This window comes from Oncorhynchus nerka, linkage group LG3 (assembly GCF_034236695.1).
Source record: "Oncorhynchus nerka isolate Pitt River linkage group LG3, Oner_Uvic_2.0, whole genome shotgun sequence".
NCBI classification, from domain to species: Eukaryota; Metazoa; Chordata; class Actinopteri; order Salmoniformes; family Salmonidae; genus Oncorhynchus; species Oncorhynchus nerka.
In genome coordinates this window covers 40,107,813-40,116,269 of record NC_088398.1, presented here as the reverse complement: position 1 = coordinate 40,116,269, position 8,457 = coordinate 40,107,813, and positions in this window count along the sequence as shown.

Here is an 8,457-nt window from a genome sequence, read left to right as displayed (position 1 = left end):
TGCTGCCTAATTCTTTTTTCTATATATTTTTCTGCTATTGTCTTTTTCAGTTTACTGTTTTTTTGTGAGCATATTTTGGTTCAGTCCAATGTAAATATATCTGCTGTGCATATGTTGCACTGACTTGTTTGATGAAAAATAAAATGTTTCAACAGCATGTGTGTGTATCTGCAAATATTTCTGCGCATCTGAAGAATTTTCTACAATTTTAACTATTTTAGTATTATGGCAAAGCATACGAAAGATGAGTGCTTTTCATTATGCCTAACAGTGTGTAGTTGGTTAGACAAAAATCTGGTAATATGAATGAAGTGTGTGCCATTTCGTGCAAACGTTTGATTTTGATAATGCTATATGTAGTTTTGGTTGCAGTGCTTCATTTTGCAGGATATATGAGTTATTTTGAAGTTTGGGTTTGTGAATTTTGTTAAGTATTTTGATAAAACCAGCCGAGTTTGCAAAATTGTGTTTTAGCAATTGGGAAAAACTGTAATCTGAACTAAAAGCCCACATGATCACCCCATTCAAATGACCTCACGTGTACCCCACCGATCACAATCTAAATCAAAATAGAGTGCAGCAAGGGGTTTCAAAAGGCTAGAATCACGTTGTCACTCTTATTTTGTCTTCTAAACCAATGATTCTTTTGCAAGTTGGGATTTTTCAAGGAGCCTTTTAGGAGGAGCTGCTTGGCAAATTGAATGGGTGATCATGTGACAACTGTGGGCCTTTTTAATGAAGTAAAGTACTCTCAAAAGTAAGGCCATGTTTACAGAACAAAGTAAACCTAAGAAAATGGTCTGGCACTGTAGGCCCTCTGCACAGCCTAAGGATATCAATATCAATCCTAATTTCATCCCATTCCTTCACTATGCCAGTCAGCCATAGAGTTTAAGCTGTCCATGTGTGTGTGTTCCTGTCATCAGTCTCTGTGTGTGGCCTGGTACATGGAAAAAGTGCTGCATCAGTTTTGGGGTCGGGACTGGGAGGAAGGCAGGGAGGTCTCCTGTTAGTTGCTTGATAGTGGAGGCTTCACAGGGGTCTTGGTCCATCAGGTCCTTCACTGTCAATCTTGATGTATTCCAACAGAAGTCAGAAAACATTGAATTGTTACTATGTGGGGCAAAGAATTCTGTAGGGCTAAAAAATTTGGTTATTGTAATGTACTTTGTGTAAAACAGTTTGTATGTAGTGTATGTGGGTTACTACCTGGGTTTCTCACAGGGTTGGAGGAGGTTTCCGGTACCCCTGCATGGTCTCGAGGTTCAACCCTAGGGGGGAGGGAAAGAATGAGGAATGTGGAGGTTAAGTGTACCGATAATGTGAACTTAGAAAGTTAGACAACTATTCATTGATTTCATAGGTATCATCTACAGGCTTTGTTATAACTCACTCTAAGGTCTGATGCAATTCAAACTAATATTCCTGCCTTATGTTTTTTTTACCTACCTAGGCCTCTTCTCACTTGTGATTGCACAAGTTCCTCAGTTGTTGGGTGGGTGAATAGGGGTTAGGCTTCTTTTCCTTGGCATCCCCACCACCAGATTCCAATCGCTTCCTCAAAATCTTGCAATGAAGGTCCGGAATGTACCTTTAATCTGTGCTGTCTAGGTACGATAACATTTCCAACACTGGAGCAACATCTTCACATCATAAAACCCCCAAAATATATACTGGAATATCTATCATTACATACTCACTGCATGGATTTTCTTGGCCAGGTTCTTGGCTCCATGCCACATATGGAGATACTGCTGTTTTTATATTTTCGTTTCACTGAGTCTGAAAAAAACATTATATATTTTTCTAAAGCGATTCAATCTTGCAAAATAAACATTTGATGTGCATGTTCATAACCAAACGTACTCAATAGAGCAGAAATCTGTACATGTGCGTCTGTGCAGATTTATTTTGGCGGAATCTCCGTAATCAGCTGATCCATGGTCCTAATGAATGCCTCTCTCCATGATGACAGAGTTTCTCTGGGTCTCCTTCTTGTCAATGTTCACTATGGAGATGTCTATGGAGTCATTCGCCAATGTAGTGGAGGTGCAATACTGTGCACAGTAGCCTGGCCAGTCCACGTGGCCATCAGCTGAAATCGAAAGAGACATGAAGTAATAAATAAAAAAGCAGGACATCCATGTTAAATGCTTGTGGTGTACTGTAAGCACGGAAACAATTCAGTTTTACCTAGGGCTACCACAATGTCTTTAATTTGCAGACGGTCAATGATCACAGCCCTTCCAGAACAAATGTATTAAGTCCACACAGTACCAGTCTTGAATATTGAAAAAGGTGCCACTGGAAATCATCCCCATGTTCATGAATTAGAAAAGGTAATTATTCCCAGACAGGAAAATGTTTGTGGCCAATAAAAAGTCACCTGTCAGCATCCCATGTTTCACTGTGGGCTGAGACTTCCGGGAATATGACTGGGAATAGTTCATGTCTCCCAGTATTCAAAATGTTTTACAGTATTGAATATACTACATGCTTGGAGTATAACCTACTGTATTTTTCTAAAGGAGGGATGAGTTTCTGAAATAGCCTGGAGAGGTTGAGCTAGGTGGGAGCACCATGGAAGCAACAGAAGGCGCAAAAAAAAAGTTAGTGCAGCCTGTTTTCATCCTTCTGTCGCCTCCATGGTGCTTCCATGGTGCTCCATGGCAAACATTTTGAATACTGGAGAGAGAGAGACATGACAGTACCAGAGATACGCCCCCACATAGCCTGCTCAAAGAAGGCCGGCACAAACAGAGGGACACAAAAACGTGTCTCACACAAGAAAGATCTCACTACTCAATAGCCATCATTGAATGGAATAGGAAAAAGGTATTTATCTATTCTCCTAATGAAATTAAGCATGTGTTCTCACCTATCTGACAGTGTGGTGCTCCAATGCTTGATGAAGCAGGCAGAGGTAACACTTTCCTTGGAGTGAATTGTGGTGGGGCTTTTTCCTAACTAGAAGTTGATTAATTACATTTTGAGCATGTCCCATTATTATATCTAGCTAGCTAGCTTGCTAATGTGTGTCACAAAACCTAACAAGTGAGCTTGCTCGTCAACTCTCTACCAAGCTACATAATGTTAGCTAGCTAACATTGTTTCAGTAATGTTCTGTAAGAATGGAAGTCACTTGGAAGTCTCAAAAAGGTGAGGCAACTATACTGCCAAGCACCATTGCAGCTGCTAAGGTTACAGCCGAGCACCATTACAGTTCGATCACTCTCAAACAGAGAAATGCACATGAAACGTTAGCTAGCCGCCAATGCAAAATGTACGTAGGTTCTAAATGATCATTATGCTCAAAAACACATGCTTATGTCAATATCCTCACTGGTTTTACATTCCATTCACAAACATCACAGATAACATTAGTTAGCTACTGTAGCTGGCACAACGTCTTGGTAATGTTACCTGTCGAGCAGAAAACAGGCCATCTCTGCATCAGGCTTCAGCCCTTTTAGGGCCATAACTTCTCTCCAGTGATTTAAAATTGTTACCCAAATTTACTCATTTTTTCCCCACAAGCCTTATCATTTAGTCGCTTTGCTGAACTTCTTTTTTTTGGTCCCTGTATCCGCAACCAGTGGGGCTGGACGCTTGCCTAAAATCTGACATTGTTGATTGCGCTCGGGAAGAAGATGACCACGACTCCGAGTGACCCTGCTCAAAGAGGGAGGCTGCAGCCCTCCAACTCGGAAATGAGAGACACACTGAATTTTGTTGACCAATGGGAAAACTGAAAATCTCAACTCAATTTTGTAAAAGGCCAAAAGCATAATAAAAAAAATAGTGTACCACTATCATTCCACTATTAATGCAGATATATTATGGACATTATAATGCAAAAATTCTACATAATGCTCCTTTAAGGTCCATGAGTAGGACACAGCCCTAGCCAGAGCCATAAACTGAACAAAAATATAAATGCAACGTGCAACAATTTCATTGATTTTACAGAGTTACAGTTTCTGTGAGGAAATCAGTCAATTGAAATAAATTCATTAGGCCCTAATCTATGGATTTCACATGACTGGGAATGCAGATATACATCTGTTGGTCACAGACGCCTTAAAAAAGATGAGCCTCACGGCATTTTTTGTGCATTCAAATTGCCATCGATAAAATGCAATTGTGTTCGTTGTCCATAGCTTATGTCTGGACATACCACAACCCCACCGCCACCATGGGGCACTCTGTTCACAATGCTGACATCAGCAAGCCACTCGCCCACACGACGCCATACACGTGGTCTGCGGTTGTGAGGCCGGTTGGACGTACTACCAAATTCTCTAAAACGACGTTGGTAGAGAAATGAAGATTCAATGCTCTGGCAACAGCTCTGGTGGGCATTCCTGCAGTCAGCATGCCAATTGCACGCTCCCTCAAAACTTGAGACACAGGTGCACCTGTGTAATGATCATGCTGTTTAATCAGCGTCTTGATACGCCACACCTGTCAGATGGATGAATTATCTTGGCAAAGGATAAATGCTCACTAACAGGGATATAAACAAATTTGTGCACAAATGTTTTTTTTGTGGGTATGGAACATTTCTGGGAACTCTTATTGCTGCTCATGAAACAGGGTACCAACACTATGCATGTTGTGTTTATAGTTTTGTTCAGTGTACTTTGCACCTTGCAAATAAATAGCATTATAAATGTTCATATTATGTACTGTTAACGTCCTGAGTATGACACATCTGTCATCTCTATGAATTCTAAAATGTGATAAAAGACAATAGGCAATAAATGTTGGCCCTGTGTCCTCCATACACTCTTTAAATATTCACCTCTTACCTTTGTAGCAGGACAATGCAGACTGACTGGGCTGGCTGGGGTCACATGTGGGCAAAAGTAGCCTAGGCCGCAGATAGTGGGCGCTAGATCTGCAATATTGTCTAGGATAGATGTGCCCAACCGATAATACACTCATGTCCCCTGTGGACCGTCTCGTACATAAAGCATCCTCCATTCAGGCTGAAAAAGCATGGTGGTGGTGGAAAATTGTGTTTTAATAAGACAGTACATATTTTTCCAGTTGTTTTTCAGACGGACCGCCATTAAAGCTAGTTGAGGGAAGTTATGTCTTCGCAGCCTAACGGCAAATGATTTATGTATGAGCCACTCCAAGGGGGACACAAGTATATTACCAGCTGGGCACATCAATCCTAGACGATGGTGCAGATCTAGCACCCACTATCAGCTGCCTAGGCTAGGGCAAAAGGTGTTCCTAGGATAGGGACACTTTAACGTGAGTTACCCAGGTACTGGAAGTAGGCCCTGGAGCCCACAGGAAGGGGATGACTGCAGTCAAAGGCATCAATCCCTGATTGAATGGCTAAAGGCTTGGTGCTCAGGTCCCTTACTAAGTGATTGGTCAGGGGTCCTGCAAGAAGCATGAAGTCTTGTTGGTCATCTTCCACTTGACATTGGCAGCCATAGAGACACAGCAGATACAGAGACGGAATCCTCCCTAGGGATCTCATCTTGGTTATAGTGGAAGTCCACACAGTGCTCGCATTTTATAGTGGTGTTTTTTTACTAACTTGAACTCTGACACACAATGATGCAATGGTTTATGGTGTTTGTAATGATAGTTGCAACCTTGAGTGGCTCTGAAGGGTAAATATATTTGTGTAGGGCAACCTGACCCCTGAAGTGACTCTTCTTACCAACTGTATGCAATAATTTCCTCTGTGTTGTCTTAGGAATCATATAACTAATATCTGATTGGAGGTTAACTTTACAGTAATACTATTGGTCAACAACTCAGATTTTGAATCCAAACACCCCAGATGCTTATGCCCTAGTCGTCATTGTAAATAAGAATTTGTTCTTAACTGACTTGCCTAGTTAAATTAAAAATAAATTTAAAAAGGGTATTGGATTCATTGTTGTTTCTTATTTTTCTTCCTGATCTGCTATGGTGAGAGACTCTTTCTTTCTTTCTTTCTCTCCACTACCCCTTTCTTTTGGTGCATGGCCTTTCAGGCTATGATTTCTCTCTTTCTCTCTCTGATCATGCCTTGCTTTGTTATTGTAATTATTGCCTTGTAACTTAAGATTCATTTCTTTTATGTGAATCCATTCATTTTACAAAGTAATTAAATTCAGATATTTATTGATTGCCTATTACTGTAACTCAACTTTATGGCATCAGATACAAATTTGAATAGGCCTTGTGTCTTATTTTTCAAATGTATTATTTATTTAATTTTATTCTTTTTACCACCTTTTTCTCCCCAATTTCGTAGTATCCAATTGTTAGTAGTTACTGTCTTGTCTCATCGCTACAACTCCCGTACGAGCTCGGGAGAGGCGAAGGTCGAGAGCCATGCGTCCTCCGAAACACAACCCAACCAAGCCGCACTGCTTCTTAACACAGCGCGCATCCAACCCGGAAGCCAGCTGCACCAAAGTGTCGGAGGAAACACCGTATACCTAGCAACCTGGTCAGCGTGCACTGCGCCCTGCCCGCCACAGGAGTCGCTAGTGCGCGATGAGACAAACATATCCCTTGCCTGCCAAACCCTCCCTAACTCGGACGACGCTAGGCCAAGGCCTTGTGTCTTATTACGAGTCGCATGTGAGGTATTTATAATATCATATATACTGTATATACACATGTCAAATAGTACTGCCCTCTACATTTGCAGAGGTCGAAATAATAGACTTGCAGCGCTACTACAGTGTAAACACACATTCTGTATGCATGCTTGCACGTACACAGCTGGAACACTGAACCCAATTAGGAGGGATAAACACAGTTTAGGTTGGAAATATCCCAAAACAAGATAATGAGCTTAATAGCACTAGTCACTTTGGTAATACTTTGGCAACAAACATGAATTAATAGTTTATTTAATAATAATACTTATATTAATAATAAGTATTTTGGAACATTTATACAATTAATTTGAACGTTTAGCATTTATAATAATGTCTTAAGCATTTAAACATTTATACGCATTTATAATGGTTTATTCATTAAATGTATTTTTAGTATTACAGATTATTTTAAAAGACACATTATTCTAGATGCTTTCTTTAATGCGGCCAATTTCAAGACAATACCCTCGGTTTTACAATCATCATTATTTACATCATGTATACCTTGTATACCATTTTCAAGTATGGAAATATTTAATATCCTCCCTAGGGATCTCATCATACACATTTTTTTGTTCCTACCGATAATATACAAACAGAGCTTATCACTCGCTTTCCCAGAGATATTGTGGTGATTTAGTACATTTACATACGTATTCATACTCTTTACTCAGTACCTTGTTGAAGCACGGTACTTTGTTACAGCCTCGAGTCTTCTTGGGTATGATGCTACAAGCTTGGCACACCTTTATTTGGGGAGTTTCTCCCATTCTTCTCTGCAGATCCTCTCAAGCTCTGTCACGTTGGATGGGGAGTATCGCTGCACAGCTATTTTCAGGTCTCTCCAGAGATGTTTGATCAGGTTCAAGTCCGGGCTCTGGTTGGACCACTCAAGGATATTCAGAGACTTCTCCCAAAGTCACTCCTGCGTTGTCTTTGCTGAATGCTTAGGGTCGTTGTCCTTCGCCCCAGTCTGAGGTCTTGAGTGCTCTGGAGCAGATTTTTATCAAGGATCTCTTTGTACTTTGCTCCGTTCATTATGAACTCAATCCTGACTAGTCTCCCAGTCCCTGCTGTTGAAAAACATCCCAACAGCATGATGCTGCCACCACCATGCTTCACCATAGGGTGGCAGGTTTCCTCCAGACGTGACGCTGGCATTCAAGCCAAAGAGTTCAATCTTGGTTTCATCAGACCAGAGAATCTTGTTTCTCATGGTCTGAGTGTGTTTTGGCTGCTGTTTGGCAAACTCCAAGCGGGCTGTCATGTGTCTTTTACTGAGGAGTGGCTTCCGTCTGGCCACTCTACCACCTGGTGGAGGGCTGCAGAGATGGTTGTCCTTCTGGAAGGCTCTCCCATCTCCACAGGGGAACTCTGGAGCTCTGTCAGAGTGACCATCGGGTTCTTGGTCAATTCCCTGACCAAGGCCCTTCTCCCCCGATTGCTCAGTTTGGCTGGGCGGCCAGCTCTAGGAAGACTCTTGGTGGTTCCAAATGTCTTCTATTTAAGAATGATGGAGACCACTGTGTTCTTGGGAAACCTTCAATGCTGCAGAAATGTTTGGGTACCCTTCCCTAGATCTGTGCCTCGACACAATCCTGTCTGACCTTTAAATGATGGTTTAGCTGTTTAGTTGCTTGACTAATAAATATATTTTGTAGACATCAATGCCTACATTTTTTGCATTGCACCTTTATTGTCGTTGGGAGGGGGACCTGGGACTTTGTAGAATGTTACTGACTAAAATGCCTTCTGATTGCGTTGATGAAATCGAGTATATACATTAAAGGAGGAACAACTGTATTATAAACACCCAATCTAATCTAAAGACCAG